This window comes from Charadrius vociferus, unplaced genomic scaffold (genome assembly GCF_000708025.1).
Source record: "Charadrius vociferus isolate BGI_N301 unplaced genomic scaffold, ASM70802v2 scaffold270, whole genome shotgun sequence".
In the NCBI taxonomy this organism is placed as follows: Eukaryota; Metazoa; Chordata; class Aves; order Charadriiformes; family Charadriidae; genus Charadrius; species Charadrius vociferus.
Window position 1 is genome coordinate 143,740 of NW_009646411.1, and position 19,327 is coordinate 163,066.

The following is a 19,327-nucleotide window of genomic DNA, read 5'->3' on the forward strand; positions in this document are numbered from 1 at the left end:
TGAACTATAGGGATTTAGAGAAGAAATAATGAATGATAATTTCTTTCTCCAATCTCTCTTCGTGCCAGCCCACTTCAAGGGAAAGCTAACAGTAACAGCCAATGCCAGAAAATGAGGCAGCATGCAGTAACTAAAGGAAAAAGCAAGATGAGAAAGGAAGGGCTGTCTGTGACACAAAGGCACTGAAAGTATAAAATGGTACGCAAGAACGGTAGCGTGTTCCATGAATGACAAAAGGTTCCCATCAAAGTCAGACAACTCCTACAAGCACTGCTTTGCTCCGTGGTGGAACAAGTAACTTCAAGCACAAGCTGTCTTAATATAGGCCTCAATTTGACAAGCAACTAAAAATTAATATCAGTTGAAATTTTCCTGAGGCCACAGAGATATCAGAATAGGCAATATTCTTTTGTCTTAAAACAAAAGCAGAATATTAACACATAGATCATTCTCTTCATCCTTGTCTCTGGAGGGAAGGACGGACAGGGAAGAGATTCTTGACTCAAGAAGAAATGAATACAGCCTTGGTAAGTATACGGCAAACAACTTTAAGACTGATTGACGATACGGATGAAGGAACCCAGTGCTCTTCCCCCAGCCATCGTAGGCAGAATTGCCCTGGGAATATGTGGGGCCGCAGGGATGAGCAGGATCCTCAAGCTGCTAAGACAATAAACGTGCTCAGAAGCAACCGCTCTCGTGGTCTGTCCTACCAACAAAGGGGCACTCTGAGATGTTATTGTTTTCATTCTCTCGAAATGAAAGGCACTGTCTGTCTGCATTTGCGCTGACTACATCTCTCTCTCTCCAATGAGCACATGAAGCTGAACACCGAGCTTCCCCGTGTTTATTTGGGAGGAACGACCAGGCCAGCAGCAAGAGAAAGCGCTGCTCCTCCACAGCAGAAGGCAATTCATGCTTGCAGATTTTCAGCCGCTGATATTCTGTAGGTACTCGTTATCCTGCAGCCCCCAGGGAAAGACAGGGGATTTTAACTCAAAGGCAACAATAGGCCCTTCTAGAGAAACGTTCCGTTGCAGTTAATAACTGGTTGAACCGTATGAAAATGTGTTCAGATGAGAATACTTGAGTCCTATCAGAAATATGAAAAAAACAAAGCCCGAAAAAAAAAAATAAAAAACCTGCCCACACGGACTGGAATTACATTGGCCTTGTTGCCCCTGAAATAAAGACAATTAGTAATGGAAGAGCGCTGAGAGACAAAAGGCCGCTCCGTGTGGCGGGTGAGACTGCGCCCGGAAAACGCATTCTGCTGGTGAAAGGCCGTCTCTGGATGACCGCTCACCCCGTGCCAGGCCTGATTGAGGCTTTTCTTTCCACACCTAACCTGAGTTAAACCAGCCCAAATACGCGCCCTGAGGGGCAAAAAGGCTCAGAGTGGGCAACGTGGTTCAGGTTCAGAGCCACACTTTGAAACACAGCAACCAAAGCATCATCCTCTAAAAGGCTTCAAAAGGGAGCGACGGTGACAGGAGAGGTGATCGGCTTCTCAGAAGCCAGGTATGATAGCCACTACCCAGTAGCCCCAGACCACAAAGCTAAGAAGGGTAGTAAAAAATGCCAGAACACTCAGAACTTGTAACCAGAGCAGATAAATCGTTAGGTATTTATCAGCAGGCCTTTGACCCTCATCAGCACATTAAAACTGACCACAGGGATCAGAAGAAACCTCTCATATTTAAAAACACAACCATTATAAAGATAAATAACTGGTGTTTCCTGCAGAGAGTAACCTTTCAATCAGTGTGCTCTGGACTATGGCAATAGTGGGGGCAAACTGGGAGCCTGCTTTGTAATCTAATCAAAACGATCTCTCCGGCCCACATGAGAGGCATCTCTTAGACAAAGTTCTGCACTGAATGGGACCATCGTATACACTTAGCTATAGGTTCCTAATGCGATGAAGCTCTTCTTGGGAGAAAATAAATTCTTTCCTACAACAAATATGCTTTAAATAGACTATTCCCAAGGGACAAACTAACTCAGAAGAATTACATAAGACAACCAAGATAACTGAACAGCATCATCTAATCAGACCTTTTTTAATTTCTTTTTCTCTTTTTTTAATTGGACCAATTGACACTGTATATTTCTTTTCCATCTTTCTGCAGATAGATGTAAATAATACCATCTGTAATGAGACAGATGATGCAGAAATTTAAAATAGAACTGCAGAGTAAAAGAAGCCTGGTAGATTTTACTTCATAGTTGTTTTCAGTTCTTAGTTCGAGGCTAAGACCTGGGAATCGGACTCTCCTCTGGTACAGAACCCATCACCAAGCACCACACTCAGAAAACCCGACTTGATGGAAATCTCTGTAGTTTACATTCCTTATTTGCTGACTCTAAACAGCTTTTGCTCACAGGTACGTCTCTGTGACCCAGGAGGGGCAGGATGGGCATTCCTCTCCTAAAAAAGCTCGCTCCCTTTCTGCCCTGAGCCCCTGCCTGTAAAAGGTACAGATGTTATATCGTTTCTCTATCTTGTAGGGACTCCTTATGGATAAATGAATCAAGATGTGTGAATTGTTTAGAAGTCATGGCAATGGAAGGCCAGTAAACAAACTGCAATGAAAGACTGAAGGTAAAAATTTATCATAAACTGAACTGGTTTAAAATAAAGAGTTAATCACAGAATAGTAGTTGTTGGAAGGGACATCGTTTATGTCTGAGCATGAAACAATATACTAACACTTGTCAGTTTTACTTACAACAATGTCTTCTAAGCTCTTTAAAAAAACTGCAGAAAATAATAAATAAAAAACAAGCATATGTAGATTCTTTAAAAAGTTCAGATACAAAAGTATTTCTCTAATGATACTTTTCATACGCATAATAAATTTTTGAACCAAGTGGCTATAGTTACATCCCCATTAATTAGAAAACTGATTGTTAATACTTCTAGCCAACTTATTTGAAGCGTTACTCTGTAAAAGACACTGAACAGAAATACTGGCTGGTGAAAGGCATAACAAGCTATAATAAGATTATGTCTAATAGTGTTTGATCAAATCCAGCATGCCACAAGTCTGGAAAAGTACACATAAATTAAGGACTTTATTTTTTTCCCTTTCACCTTAATTTTTGCATATATGACTTAGTGAATGTAATATATGATGTAAAAAAGTTGGTTAGGAACATTGTCTATTTATTACAGTCTATAACGTATCTGTATATTTTATAATGCAACTGTGTATAAGCTATCAATTATAGATACATCAGGTTTATCGCTGCAGCTACATTTTTTTCTGTTATATCCTTTCCCCTAGGAAAGCGCCCCATTCTAAAGGCACATAAAATGGAAAGAGGATTTTATAGATGATATTGTAGGATTTCTAGATGCGTTTCAGCAATTACTTGGAGGTATATACACATATTGAGATGACACTCTTAACGCATCTTCTTTTATTGTTTTAACATCTACGTTCCAAAGAAAATGGATATTTGTAACTACATTTATTTTAAAGAATTAACATAATCATTTAACTGCAACAATACCGCTTCTCATTTAGAGAGAATTCTATTTGCTTGGATTTTTTTTTAAGACACATGGCTCTCTTATGCTGTTTTAAATGGGGAGTAATTAGAGCTGTGTATCCTCCACTTGAATTGGTCAGACTTGAAGCCTTTCCATCACCACACAGTAACATTCACCCTCCTGTAATCTGTACCCCCAAAATAACAGAACACCTCTCAGAAGAGCAGGCCCTTTGTAGGGGACGATTTCCAAGGGATCTGCAAAGTCTTACTACTTTCAAGCTAAGGTTCTCCACGCCCAAAAAGAGAAGGACCTGCAAGTCAAAGATAATGGAACACAACCACGATAGCAGAAAGATGTTCTAAGTTTTCTACATAAATCCCTTAGACTTTCTTAGTTGTTTCCATCATAGTAGGCAAATTGGATTATTCTGCCCGTTCCATTGTTATGGAAGGCTTTAAAAATGTTATCAGATGGTTACCCATTCCCCTAGCAATTCCCTGCCTCTGTGTAAAGCTCACTTAGGAACTGAATACCTCATATCTACAAGAACCTAGGTGCTATTTTGATAACATGATCAGGTTAGCAATGAGGGTAAGAACATATTTTAATTCCAGTAATTTGCGTTCTTTGTCGTATCACATTATATGGACTATACTAATCTTGAAAACTTTCCTGTGAGCTCTTTCACTTCCTATTCTCCACTCCAAGAATGAATACCGCAGAAACCCTCTGTCGACAGATACACAGTATGCCTTTTCTTTTTAGCATATTGTGGGAGGTTGGTGAATAAGAAATCAAGGGAAAAGCTCCTTTCAGTCTCCAGTGGATTAAGAACAATGCCTCGCACCATACTTTCAGATCTCTGTCCCATAAACTCGTTTTATTTTCCTTTATTTGCTCATTGTCTCTTTTTAGCTCTCTGCTAGTCTATTAAACACGGTATCTAGAGAGACTGCTAGAGTTTTAACCCACCTACAGGGAATGTCTCTTAGACCATCAGTATTCCTCTAAACCAGCAGCAGAATGGGACACAATTAAGCCTTGTTTACAAATCTCAGGCTTTTTTTAACAGTTCTATAATTTTACTAAGTTTTCTTTCCAGACAAAAGCTCTTGTAACAGGATAGTTTGGTTTTTTATCATCTGTGAAATCAGAAGGTCAAAAAAATAACAATCAGTAACTAACAATTCATTAACTAACGATACAGGTGTGGGTAAACAAGTGATTTTTCCCTGAGATTACCCAGAACAGGTAATCACACCCGAAAACATGTTTCCGTAAATGACTTTAGAATTTGCATGTGCTGGTCCCAACAGAACTTACACCACTAAGGGAATAGTTTGAATTCTACAGACCCCTCAAACACTAGCAAAAGACCAGTTTGAACGTAATGCTAGTTGTGTGCTTGCACAGCTTGCATAACAGCAAATGCACTGCGAAGAAATCATGACAAAATCTTCTTATATTACATGTAATTACCAGTAATGGCATACAGTGACCTGAATTCTTTACATCTGTTGAAATTCAATGCAAATGTCTCCTGTAAGGGTTTATAGCAAGGGCAAGAAATTCAGCTGGGTCCCAGCGTATGCGGGAACAGGGTCATGCAGGGTTCAGTCTTTAATGGGACTACTCACATGTTAAGCTTAAACTGAATGTTTAAATTCTTCAGTGAATTGAAGGTAGAATGCTGAGCAACTTCCAAAGCTGAAATGCATTGCTTTGAACAGAAACAAAACTTGCACAACTGAAAATGTCTACTGTTTTAGATTCGTGGTGTCAGGTTTTGTTGTTTTTTGTGTTTGTGTTTTCTTTTTTAAATCATTGAGTATGTTCATGCTAGAGTCTACAAACACTACAGAGACACCTTTCCTTTTATACATATTTGCTTTTTCCTAACATCTGAATTTACTATTGAGCATTATCAGTACCTACACCCAATCAGGTTACTTCCTGTATATGTTGTAAAACATACAGAGACAAAACAAGTTTGACAGCAGGTTGTGCAACAGCACAGTAATGGCACCAGCATCTGTAACAGGCAAAGAGCTATTTAACATTCTCTTAGAAGTGAGAACTATACAAAAATCAATTAAGTATGCATGTTACACAATTTCTAATTATAAGACATAGTTAAGTCATATCTAGTGTGATCACAGATAATTAACAACCAAACTTATTTTAGTATGTAAAAATATTTAAAAAAATCACTAATTTTGCTTAACCAGTGTCCAGATTTTCTAACTTACCACCACTTTTATGCACTTAATAAAAAAACCCTATGTAGAACATTAAGTGCATCTCTGTCACAGAGTTCACCTATGTGATGATGCTTTAAAATGCAGCATAATGCTTAGTGCAATACAGTAGTCATTACTGCTAATTAGGAAGTCATTACTAATCTTAAACAGAAAGCCATCAGGAAGCTCAGTGCTAACTCAAGAGGAATGACAGGAAAAATAGGGCAGAAAGTGTAAAAGGGGAAGATACACCCCACTAAAACTGTACACCACCACCTTATTCTATATATACATGCACTAGTGCTTAGCAGTAATGGCAGCTGAATTCAAGGACAAAAGCAGGTTTTCATCACAGAGTTAAATTATTTATGAAAAGCAGCTGGAGTCTACTTTGCACAGTTATCTATTAAAATTCTCATGGCATACTACTTATATTCCTTTGCAGGTATACATCAGAGAATTAAAAGGGGTTTTTTAAATCGCAGAAGGTAGAACATCCTTTCTTTTGCAGGTTATATTATCAGTAAAGTAGCTGGGACTAGATGTTCTTTTCTGTTCAAAAATTAGCCAGCCTACTTTGAAAGCAGCAACACACTTGCTTTTCATTGACAGAAAATATTTATTTACAATGGTATTTACAGTTAACGATATTAAAAATAAATGTTGTACAAGAAACATTAAAAATTAACTGCAATTGTAAGAAAAAATCTCATGCTTCATAACATAAACAGCTGACAGGAGCCGAAAAACCACTCCCTCAGGGAGAAACTGTCCCACAATTTTCTATTGCTTGTTTTCTGGCACCCTTCTCTCAAGTATCTGGTACTAGCCACTGGATCTGAAAGAGCTTCCACTGCCTCTGATGAGTATTTACTGTCTTAAGCCATCAGACAAGACTGATCTCCAGTCCAATGCAGCCTGGCAATTACCACATAATGCCATATAGAAAAGGGGAGAGTACAGCTGTGTCCAGGAATAGAACAACTTCCTTCAACAGAACCAAAAGTGCAAACTTGAAAGATGAGAAAATCAATGATTTTGTCAATTGGTAGTCCGCAGTTCCCATAGATCGGTGGCTTTATATCTGGGTACAGAATCAGTTTGCTGGACAGCATGGGTTCTTTTTGTAAACATAAAAAACCCCACACCAAAAATATCCCCCAAAGTGTGAGCTTTCACATTAAGATGTTCCCAGTCAAGTCCTCCAAACATGAACTAAATAAGTGTTTTGGAGTTTGCTCATAGCCTGTACTACCAACTTTTAAAGAAAACAGATGAATCTGATTAGAATGTCAAATAATTTGAAGCCTCACAATGACAGTTTATCTTAAAAGTAAGTATTTCTCAGTCAGAACAGACACTTATGAATTGAGAAGTGGGGCACATGTTAAAAACTGGTGCCTGAAGCTAAGCTTCTAGTAAGTGATGTAGTTTTAAGATCCTAGGGTGGCTTCAGTGAGGTTTTTTTTAACACATACTTAAGAAACTAGTTTTATTCACTAATTACTGAAAATGTTGACTGCTGTGTTCACTCGCTGCCAAAGTGTCAAAATCCCCAGCCTTTCCACCTGCAGACTTTTGTCAAGCCTTTGCCTGTTCCACCTGTGTGAAACCCACCACAAAGCCAAGCCAGACCAAGTTTGATATTTCTACCGAATACTACAATAAGTAATGGAAAGAAGGAATGTCAAAACCACAGTATTGATTTAGACATATTTTTAAATTAACTTGAAGCTAATAAAGAAGCTTTGGGGCAGCCTAAAATTCAGCATGGCAATTCAGCAAAAGGAAGGGAAAGGAAGGAAATCAGGGAACGTGCTGCAGAACTTAAAAAACCAGCTTGCCTCTAGGGCTGTGCTCTGATTGTAACTTCAGTCAAAGTTGTAAGTGGTAGAGTCAGAATACTTAGTTCCCAACTCAGGGAAGAGAAACAAATACTTCCAGAAAAGCTAAGAGTAACCGTCATTAATAATTTTAAGTATTTATTTCCTTTAACATCCTGTTAGATTTTCGTTAAAGTTCTGCTGGTGATTATGGCTGTCACAAGAGAAAAGTGTGGCCAAAATATCTAGTTTAGAGGTTAATCCAAGTTTCAGACCACTGTCTGGCCACACGAGCAGACATCACTCTCGGCACTCTGTGCTAAAACCGCACTCTGTGCTAAAACCTAAGAAAAAATTGTGTGGATCCCAGCGAAAGAAGTTACAAGAAGTCTTTTACTTTTATAGAACTTGACATACCTTTACTCCCAAGTGAACCCAGTATCTTTTAATAAAAACACCCAGCACAGAAGGACTACCAAGATTTTTCAGTCAACTTGATCTTCCTTCATAGAAAGAACAGGTTTCAATGTGTTTTTATGGTTAACACTACAGGGCAGGATCCTACTTTTTTATATCCCATTGAGAGGAGAGGTACTGTCAACTCTCTTCTCCACCAGACAAGGAAATTGCTTTTACAGACAGCCATGTTCACCAGGCCAGTCACAGAAGAACACTTGTCCAGCCACCTTCTCACTGGAAGGGACAGCAAGTTTACAGGAAAACTGTTTTCCTTCTTGCCTACCAAAGAACCCATGTAAGCTACTTTTGATAGCCAGTTTACCAATACAGAACATCCCGTAAGTATGAGGCCATTATCATCTTAAGCAAAGAAATAATGAGGTTAGGTATAGAGAAGTTAGGAAAACTATTTTCTTTAGTTCTAGGGCAAATACTGCATGAGCACCTGCACTCGATAGTAAGTGACCAGCGTTGGACAAGAGCTGGGGCGGGGGGACAACAGAGAGATTATCAAACTTTGTATAGACTCTAGGAAAAGATTTATTTGTGTCAGTTAATAATCCAGACAATTATCAAATATGAGAGATCCAAGAAGGGATATGGAGAGAGAGGCCAGTAAACTTGCTCTTTGCATTTTACAAATCCACCAGGATTGAGCAAACTAGGAAACAGCAGCTCCACCAAAGCAAATCAGTGGCAGAAGGCAGAGCACACAATATCGGCCTATGCTACAAAGCGCTACTCTTTCTATACAGAGGGGAAGCTGAACAGACCGGAGAATATCCGTCTCAAGCACAAGGGACCAATTTTCAAGCAACTGAAATATGAAAGGGCTATAAATTATGAGAACAGACAAACACACACAATGAGCACGGTACCATGAACTACAACAGAAAAAAAAAAACAAAACAGCATGTAATATACGGTGGCTTACAAAGGTGTCTCATCTAGTGGTGATCTCGGGGCTAATGAGAAGAAATACAGCAAAATTTTAAAAAAAGTACAAAAATGTAATTAAAATGCAGGAGCAAAACAATGATTTGAATAGTGTTACAGAAACATAATAAGAGATAATACCTTCCATTGACATTTCAATCAAGCAGCAAAGAACAGCTGAGCTCAGGCAGGAGACAGAAACAAGGAATGCTTTATCACAGTCTTACTTCAAATTTTTGCACCATCAGTGCTCGTATTTCCTCTTATGCTCCTGTGCTCTCCTATATCACATCTGTGGACTCAGTCCTCTCTCCTGCCACCTATTAATTCTGAAATTTAAGAAAACGTTTTCCTCTTTCAGATTTAAAGATAGTACTAGTCCCTATTGAAGTAGAGCAACCCAAATACTTTCTATTTCTGTTTCAATTCTAAAAATAGGCCTCTTATTAAGATTAAGCAACTGTTTTGCAGAGTGTGGCTGTATAAATATCTGTGAAGCTCTCTAAAATACCATGTACCCCATGTATCATTCTAAATTCTATAAGCACATGAATGGATCAAATAGTAAAGCTCTTCACAGGTGATCAGAGACAGGCAAAAAGATGGTGTTGAAAACTTACCAGGGATTTTGTGTGATAAAACCTAACAAACAAAGGGAGAGATGTCAACAGGAAGAAATGGGATAAAACTAAAACAAGCCAAAGAGTACTCAAATAACGTCGATATATCAACACAATGGGGGGGGAAGGGGGACGGAGGACATGACTATGGAGAAGATGTAAAAGACAAAATACATGGTTAGGGAGAAAAGAAAGGCCAAGGGGCCCATCACCACTTTAAGTGGGTTTCCACACAAGTGCTGGTAACAATTTGTGGGAAATGCTGTTCTCAGATTCATTTACTAACATCACAAGCAGATGTGAACAAAACAAGTGGCACTTGGCTGAAAGTGCAGGGAAAAAAACCCAACAATTTCTTCCTCATGTAAAAAAAAAAAAAAAAAAGGGTGTGAAACAGGTTTCCTATGACAACATATTAAGGGTCTGTTCTTTCAAGATCAGAATAGAGGATACAAGAGTTAAACAGACGCCCCACACCATATTACTGATAGAATGAATACTTCTTTGAACCCTGTCCTCCTTCACATGACTACCTGTTGGATTTTTTTCACTGCTGACTTGAAAGGAGAAAAAAAAAAAAATCAGACAAGATACAAAGATTGTACTGGCATTTAAGTCTGGTGTTTCCCTCTGTGATGCAGTCTGTGACTGAATTTGTATTTGAACCTACAGGTACATGCACTTGGTAGCATGTTACAAATTTCCAAAATAAGCATAAAGCAATGATGCGGAGGTTTGCAGGAAAGCATCCAAAGTGCATATTGCAACTATAACTGCAGTGTATGTTCTCACAAATTAAGCAGAATTTAATGGGAAAAAAAAAAAAGTTGTTTCAAACAGGAAAATTTTCTCTCTAGAAGCAGAAAAATCTTCAATTCAAATGCTGCATATCTAGACCTGGAGCAAGTAACTCCTGGATATTACTGCACACCCCTCCATGTTAGCACCAGAAACATTGTCTAATATTTCAAAATGAAAATTTTCCAATTAAAGTGTAGACAGTAACTTTGTTAGTCAAAAACCTTACGCTCCCAGGGAACAAAGGTATTCTCAAATACTTTATGAACTCTACAATAAAGTTTTAAAAAAACTTTTCAAAAAGTTGATACAAAATTCTAGAAAATACATAAAGTAAAAATTCTAGAGAACACATAACAAGCCAAATGATGCGGACAAAAGAATCCAAGATAGAGCATGTCCATCTATTCGTAAGTGCCGCTATAGCAGAAAAAGAACAATTCAGACCATCTCCTCAGCAATGCTGAGAAAAAGCTTTTAAATTTTTCTGAAACAATGATCTTGCCTACAGCATTTTAACTCAAGTCTTCTTTGTTACAAGATTAGGACAGAAGCAGTAATATTAATACTAGAGATTTTGGTTTTTTTTATTTTTAATTATTACTGGAAATTATTATTGGAAATAAAATTTGAAAATATAAACAAGTTATCTATGGGACACTTTTTTTTTCTGGGTTTTGGAGCATTTGTTATATGAAAACTCCACGACAAAACATACCTGCTAAACTTCAATCATGCAAATCATCTGCAGCTGTGTTGAAAATGTGGGCTCAAACCACCCAAAGAAAACACCAACTAGATCACAGATCATCAATTTTAAAAAAAAAGGCATAAGAGAACAAGTGTTTATGGGGGAGATGCGATTCAGAAAGCAACTCACTCTTAAGGAATCTTTACATTTCTTTTAATGCTTTCTGTAACAGCTTTTAAAATTTTTAATTTTACGCACTCCAAAAAAAAAAAAAAATAAAGTATCTTTGCAATCTCAGAAATGTAGAAACAAGTCAACATGATAACATTGAACTGAGTCCCTATACGAAACTACAGAGATAGGAAGGAGGCAGTAGCTAAAAAGCAGTGCTTTTGGGAAAATGGCGTGTGTTTGCAAAATAACAGGAAAAAACAAGTAAGTAGGTTAGGCACGTAAACAGTGAGGGAAAAGTCATCACCAGTCAAAGGTTGCTATCCTGACCCTTGAGTAGATCTGCTCTGTGCTCTTCAAATAAAACACCTTTTACAGCGCTGTCTGTGCTGTGTAGAGATAGCTAAGCTGAGGAATGGAAAACCGCAGTGTTTCTCTTGTAGGAAGCTGGACTTCAGAAATCTTCTGTAAAATAAAATTACTGATAAATTGAGTCAGTGACTGTGGGAGAGGTAGTAAAGTCCCCTCTTCACTCGCACAGATAAATCCCCATATGTAGTCTCATTGAAATAGTAACAGAAGCAGAGACCAAAAAAAGATGACTTTCATGAAAGAAGATGTCATCCTTTCTGTTTCAGAGAAGGCTATGTAAGAGCGTGCCATTGCTACTGAAGTAACCACTAAGGAGACCAAAAATACAAAAATATATTTGTTGGAAAAATGATGCAAGATAACAGTTCTGCCAAATTTACATTTTGATTTTTAATATTTTTGTTAGAACAGCAACCCTGTATTTGGGAGCAAAGTGCATTTTTAACCTTAAAAAGTTAACCAAAAAAAAAAGGAAGCTTTAACAGGTGTAATCCCATGTCAACAGTTTATTTTCAGTGCAAGGTAAAGTACAGTTATTGCTTTAATACACAGAGTACACCTTCATTAGACTAGTCTCTATTTTTGGAATACATATTCCCTTGTGAATTATCTGCTGCTAGAAGATGCAGTTTTACAAGCGTCAGTGTGTCGTGAACGTGCTCAACTGCGACACAAGCACTACATTGGAGAAAAAGGTACAGTAGGCTGAGAATAACCTGGCTTTAAGAATAACAGATTCTTCATCTGTTGGAGACTGGGCATTAATCACTTGTACTCCATCAGCAGTATCCTAACCTCCTCAAGACAACACATCAATGAGGCTGGTTGTGCCTTTGTGTCAATGCATCTTTCACAGAAAAGAAAACACTAGGGGTTTTCAGTGCTTTTACATGACGTCTACAGTGAGATGCACTACGCATGGCAAAAACATTCTACGGCAAAACAAGCAGCAAAGCCCGTTATTCCTGCTATCACGTACAAACGAGTAAACTTTTACAAAAGTTACAGTAGTTTTTAAATAAAAGCCTGATTTATCTGTCTATCACACAGTTTTAAGAATAGTCTTTTCTGTTACTGAGGGAATGAAGAGAACCTTTTTTGTGAGGGATAGATTTTCTAGAAGATTAGTGCATTTTACCACCTTTCACTACCAGATAATTATTCAGACTGATTTGAACTAGAATTATCACACGACCTCTGGTCAGAAGAACTCGTTACCGAAATCAGTGGGGTTACCAGGTGCTACCATGCAGTTGTCCAATTTACAGTAACTGGCACCAAAGAGCCACAGACTATCACAAACTGAAAAATAAATTCACTTTTCACTCCTAAGCTCAAGTCCTCCTGTCTGGGCAAGGATGGCAAAGAGTAGACACGTCAAAAAATATTCTGATATTCTTCATGTCTAGTAAATGCAATATTAATTTCTAAGATTTTTTAATATGGCACTTTGAGTCAAATTAAATTCTAATTAAAATTCCCCAAATTTTTCATTTTCAAATATCACTACTAAACTATGTTTGTTAGATACTTGTGATAATTGCTGCTCTAGCAAATCCTTTTTTTCAGGAAAACCTGTCTCATGCCTATTCCTTATTTGCATTTTGACATCTTGCAAAGAAGTGAAAAAAACTTATCCAAATTCTATTGGAACACAAATTACTAATTTGGTCAATAAAATGTTTTACAATGGGTTAGAAATAACGTCCAGTATTTCTAGTAAATAATTTCTGTGGAACAAAACACCATTATTCAGAACCTCCTTTGAATTTCAGCAAAGTGCTATGGCTTGCTACGTGTTGCAGTGACAATACCTGATCAGACAGTTCTGCATAAACTAATGCAACTTCAACCACTGTGCAGAACACAGACAGACTTAATTGCCAATATTTCCACATCCGGAATTACTAGGAACAGACATCCTCATGGGGAAATTGTAGACTGAAACATACATAGTAAGTGCTCTTGGGGAGAAAGATTGTATATTCCTTGAAGAATTCCATGACACAAGGAAAAGAAAAATCGCAAAGCAGGAGAGAAGCACGCAGCATGTGGAGAAGCCTTTGAGCAAGCAGGGTATTTTTTTTCCAGACAGGAAGCAGCAGTTACATCTCTACAAAAATGACCGGCAAGATTGCACCCGCTATTTAAAGCCTCCACCATTCCAGTTTTATGATGTGAACACAGAAATTCTGAAGTTTAATTCCAGCGTGAAAATCTCTGACAGCATTTTTATGGAAGTCCTGTTTTGTCCACAACTGCAATACATACTACAGAAATGACAAATCTAACATGCTTATGTAGGTGATTGGAACGATCTTTTTTTTTTTTTCTCCAATTCTTTGGAAGCAAAGGATATTCCTGATAAGCTGGGGACAGTGGGAAAGAGAGAACCTACCTTTGCCCAAAGATCTCCAGAATACAACTGTAGAGTGTAAATCAATTCATTATAGTAAAAGAATTGTCTGAGTGAATTTAGCTTTTTACGTTCCTAGTCTTAACACTGTATGTTTACTTGTAAGTCTCTGGAGAACAGGGACTTCCAAAAGGAGAATGGGGATCCACAGAAATCCATATTTGTCACCATTATCGACATTGCTAATCACTAGATTTAGAAAACTAGCCAAGAGAATAATGAATTTGAGAACGTGTATTGCCAAAGAGAAAACGCCTTATACATTCATTTTAAGTAGGTGGAGTTCCTGCTAGGGTAGCAACAAAGAGTCGTTGCTGTCTGAGGATTTAAGAACATAAAGCAAGATCTGTCAGAAAAGAGATACCTTACTATCCAACTACATCAGCTGATCTACAACAAGTAAGTTTCTGTGTCCTTAAGACAGGTTGGTGTGGCTTAAACAAAAAAAAAAAAAACCAAACCAAAACAAAAACCAAAAATCCTCCAAAACCAACCCTTTTTTCTAACTATATCAGCTGGTCTAATTAAAAACATTATTTAAGCCTACAAATTATGCATGGATAAGAAACAGCAGACAGCAGATGTAAAGAAAAGGTCAATTCTTGACCAGGCACAAACAGCAAGCAGTAAAGCACTGCACCATATCAAGCTGCTGACCTAGTCAACCTTTAGAAACAGAGATGTCTTGCTAACAATTTTTAGATCTTGTAAGTATGCTATGTACAAGTATACTTGATAGCTGTCCAGGTAGTATTTTCCATGTGCAACTGTTCCTTGCTACTAATTAATTACAATTCAGAACGGTGAATTTTGTCTAGAGATTTTGAGATGTGTTGTTATTCTGTTCTAAACTCATCTGTTGTAGAAACACCAGAACAAACCTGGCTTGGACTTTTCAAGTGCTTGAAAAGTAGCATGTTTCAAGACAAAGTAAATTCTAATTATTTTATTTGTTTAACTTCAAGATAATTGCAGTCTCAAAATTATATTTAATATTGTGCAGTCCTCCGCTAATATGCTTAAACTTGAAAATTAATTAAATAATTTGGTTGTAGACATAAAGGTCAGTCAAGACCTGGGACAGGTGGGTGCATGAGCAACGATATACACTATGTACACCAGCTTTGGCTTGAAAGAAAAAAAAACCCAAACTCTCTAACACTCATTTCATCTCAACATAAAGGCTGCTGTTTGCAAACACACCAGGTCTACTTATGGCTGCTTTGGAGAAGTTAGAAACATGAACTAAAGAAATGCACCTTCAAGAACAATAATGACAAAGCAGATGGACAAACCTAGGCTGCTTCAGTTTAGGGAGTAAAGCAGTTACTTAAATTACTTTTTTACTTTAAAGCAAACATTTTCAATCTATTTTAACTGTGCATGTGCTTTAGAGCTCTACAACACTGCCTGCACAATCTATTTCAAGACTGCATAATTTTGAAACAAACGAAGAAAGCAGCAAACTAATATTAAGTCCATAAAATGTTCCACTGGCCATTACAGAGGCTTATACTTACAAAGACTGAATGCATATATAACAATTGCATATATAGGTATATCTATATATCCATAGGTATCTTTTTACCTCAGTTATTACATAAGCAGAAGGATCTTCCAAGACTCCAACAGCACGCTATCGCATCTTCTATCTTATTTACAATAAATTTTCATTGCTTGTAGCAGTCATCTAAGCAACACTTAAAACACTTAATACTTAAACTTCAGTAATGATTAAGTTGAACAAGCTATTAATCACTATAGGGTGACCAAACATTTATCATCTCTGGAAGAAGTTCCACTAAACATTAAGAAATCTTTTCAGTCCAAATAGATAGTGTGCATTTCCTCAGGCTGGGAGAAAAACGAACTAAAAAACCTAAAATTTTTATACAGTCTTTTGAAGATCAGTTCCTTATGTCATACATGCTGGTGTACAGCTGAAGGTAACTAAAAATTAAATCACTAGGGGTTTTTCTTCCTTTGTTTCCCCTTTGGCAAAACAGAGGAATTTAGTATCATAAGATCACAGGATAAGTCAGGTTTGGAAGGAGCCTCAGGAGTTCAACCTCCTTCTCAAAGCCATTGGGTCAGACCAGGTCGCTCATGGGTTTATCCAGTTCTATTTTGAAAACCTCCAAGGACAGAGACTGCACAATATCTGATATTAAGCAAAACTCACACTGTTCTACCACACTAGTAAGAGAATAGCTACAAAAAACCAAACCAAACCTGAAAATGAGACCCTCCATCTCCCCAGTAAAAATGGCAATTTAAATGTATTTTCCACTGGACTAGAGACAGAGATAAACTAAAATGTTTTTGGTTGGTTTTTTGTTTGTTTGGGTTTTTTTTTTTTTTTAGAACTGTTAACTTTACCATAATACTTATTTTTCTAGTGGCAACATACCTGGAATGTCAAATGAGTCTGAACTCAAACTTCTGGGGATTCCCATTAGACTTGGACTTAAGTGGGAAATTACTTACCTGTGAATACCATTTATACATCAATTTGTGCTATGTATCTCCAAATATTAAAGAATCATGAAAATTCCCTTTGCAAAGGAAAAAGTTTCTACAATAGAAAGTTGGGAGGGGTGGGTTGTGGGGTGCGCAGATTAAGATCTTCATTGACTTGAAAGAATATACTCAGATTTTTTTTAATCTTTAAGTGCACTGATCATTTACAAAGCCTGGAAGAACTTCATCTTTTCATGAAAAATAGTTCTCAATGAGCATTAGGTCTTGTGTTAAGCAAGGAAGAAAGTTGAAGTCTTGCTATGCAAATTCTCAATCTGAGGACAGTAAATACACGTCAGAGTGTAACACTAACACACACGGAAAAATAAAGCAGAATAGGATCATCTTGGCGAAGAAAGAAGTCTGCTACAAAGAGAAGTTCAAATGTAGAACTACTGTAGAAATATTTAGACTTGATTTTCCCTAACATATAATAATAGTAATAATAGACTGGATCCTGAGCTACATTTTGTCATCAATTCATCCTACTCTTTGCTTGAGGGCTAGAATCGCTACAGTTCAGCTCTTAATTTATCAGGTGTTATGACTCTTTTTAGAAGAAGGTTTTTTTAAAGTGATAGAAGTTTAAAACGTAAGATTTTCATATAACATTTGAAATATTTTCACGGTCCATCATTCTAAATAAAAAAGCAAAGAAAAAAGCTATTGCAGATATGGTAGAAAATATGCATCCACCAGCACACACCAGAAAGCTGGGTTGGCTTCTTACTAAAATATATTGTTTTTCCCAATTTAAAGCAGCCAAGGGAACACATTCCTCAGCTTTTTGAATGGAAATTTCAAGTTTACTCTCCAAGATCTGGGGGAGTTGGTAAGAAGCACCTATTCCAGTCCTGTTACAGTCAACTTTCAGTTTCTCAGGTCAGGCTCATACTTAAATAGCCATTATAAGTTCCCTTTAAAAGCTTATTTTGGTGAGCAAAAAGGTACACACACAATTTCTATGAATGGTTAAAACCAGTTAAAGATAACTTTCTGTCTTCAAATACAATATATGCAAGATACTTGCAGTCCTTGCCTTGTCTACACCAGAAAATTATACTGAAGTGATACAACCACTTCTTTTGTGGCTGTAGTTATATCTGGAATAGTTCTACCTACCTACATATCTTTATTGGAACAAAATCAATTTATACACAATATGACAAATATTAATACTGAATATTATATGAAAGATACGTAACTAATTCGTCCTTTAAACTGTTGAACACAAGGCAGAACTTGACAGATTGGGTAATGTATCAAAATAATGTCTTGCAGAACGAGAAATATCAGATGCTTCCACTGAGATAATAATTACAAGTAGTAATTCCAAACTGGATGGAGAAATGTCAAACTTAGTCTATGAAACTTTTTATAAGAGAAAAATATTTTGAAAAGTAGTTTTCTCCTCTATAGCTGTACTTCTAATACTTACAGCTGTGCTTCTTCGAAGCTAAGACACTTAACAGCCCTATCACTTTTTTAATTTTCAAAAAACCTGTAAAAATACTTTCAGCTATAAAACATGAATTTATGAAACTTCCAAGACAGATACTTTACCTGCCATACACATAAGTACTTTCCGCAATAAAAATCAAAATGTCTTCCCTTGAAAAGTGTTTTGTTTTCAACAAAAAGCCTTTATCTGTAGCAAAATTAAATGATGGTTTGTATTTTCACTGCAAAATGAATCTCAGTCACTTGGAAAGTTCTGGCACTGTACTTTAAAAATTCATGTTGATTACATGTTTGCATGCTTAATCTAACCAATGGCTTTTTGCAGAAGCAGGTAGAGTGTATGTGCCTCGATCGTATTCTCAACTGATGCAATGCAGAGCTAGCCTGAGGTCTGAAGAGCGATTATTAGATATTTCAGTTTTAGAGCTGTCAAACTGACAAAACTTGAAGTGGGGAGAGGGGGAAGAGAAGAGATCCACATTACTTCTTAGGGACTAATAAAAACATAAGGAGTTTTAATCAACTGGTAGAGACAGCTTTCTCCTAGGTACAGTAGGAATGATGGTATCATTTGCTCGCTAAAATAGCACTCCATACTCATCTTCCAAATGGATACAGAACATGTTCCTAACTCTACTCAAACTCATCAACCTGAGTCTCTAAGGGTCATGACATAGGACATAAAATTTAAAAGATATTAAGGGGGAAAAAAATGTGTATGTATATGGGTACTGTTGTTACACGTTTACATACACACACATTACAGTATACATATACAGACTCTTGGTACACTATATACTGTCCACTTCTGTCTCAGTGTGTCATTCAGCCATAAAACTCCATTCTCTTCTCTGGCTGCTCCGGCAACTGAGTCTGCCCTGATTTATCCCCACAATGCCAGAAGCATAACTTATGTTAGTTCTCACCACCCCACTCTCATCTTCTTGCTCACACTGCCACTGTCTTTCCTCAATTGTTAGACCAGCTGTTGTTTTAAGTTTTTTCATACTGACAGCCTCCACACTTTCCTCCCGTTTGCTATCCTTCTCATTTCACACAGTTTTTTTCAGGATTCTTATTCTTATTTATCCCTTTCTCCTGGTCTGCTATATAATCCCATGTCAGCACATTCTCCAGTTTCTATTTAGACTCTGTGTCTTCCTACAAACACAATGTGTGATGAGTAAGACTAGCTTTCTCATGAGAACATAAGGCCAGGCAGGTAAGGAAGAGAGAAAAAAATACCACCACGTTTCAGGGAAACCATTTGCAAGCTATCTCCCAGTCAGTGCCTGGCTGTCCATATGAACGTGTAATC

At 37.3% G+C, this 19,327-nt stretch overlaps 1 protein-coding gene across 3 annotated transcripts in view; it reads right to left on the minus strand.

Moving 5' to 3' along the window:
• The window catches only part of WDR33 (WD repeat domain 33), a 53,452-nt gene that overhangs the window by 20,487 nt on the left and 13,638 nt on the right, over positions 1 to 19,327 (minus strand). The window lies entirely within an intron of this gene.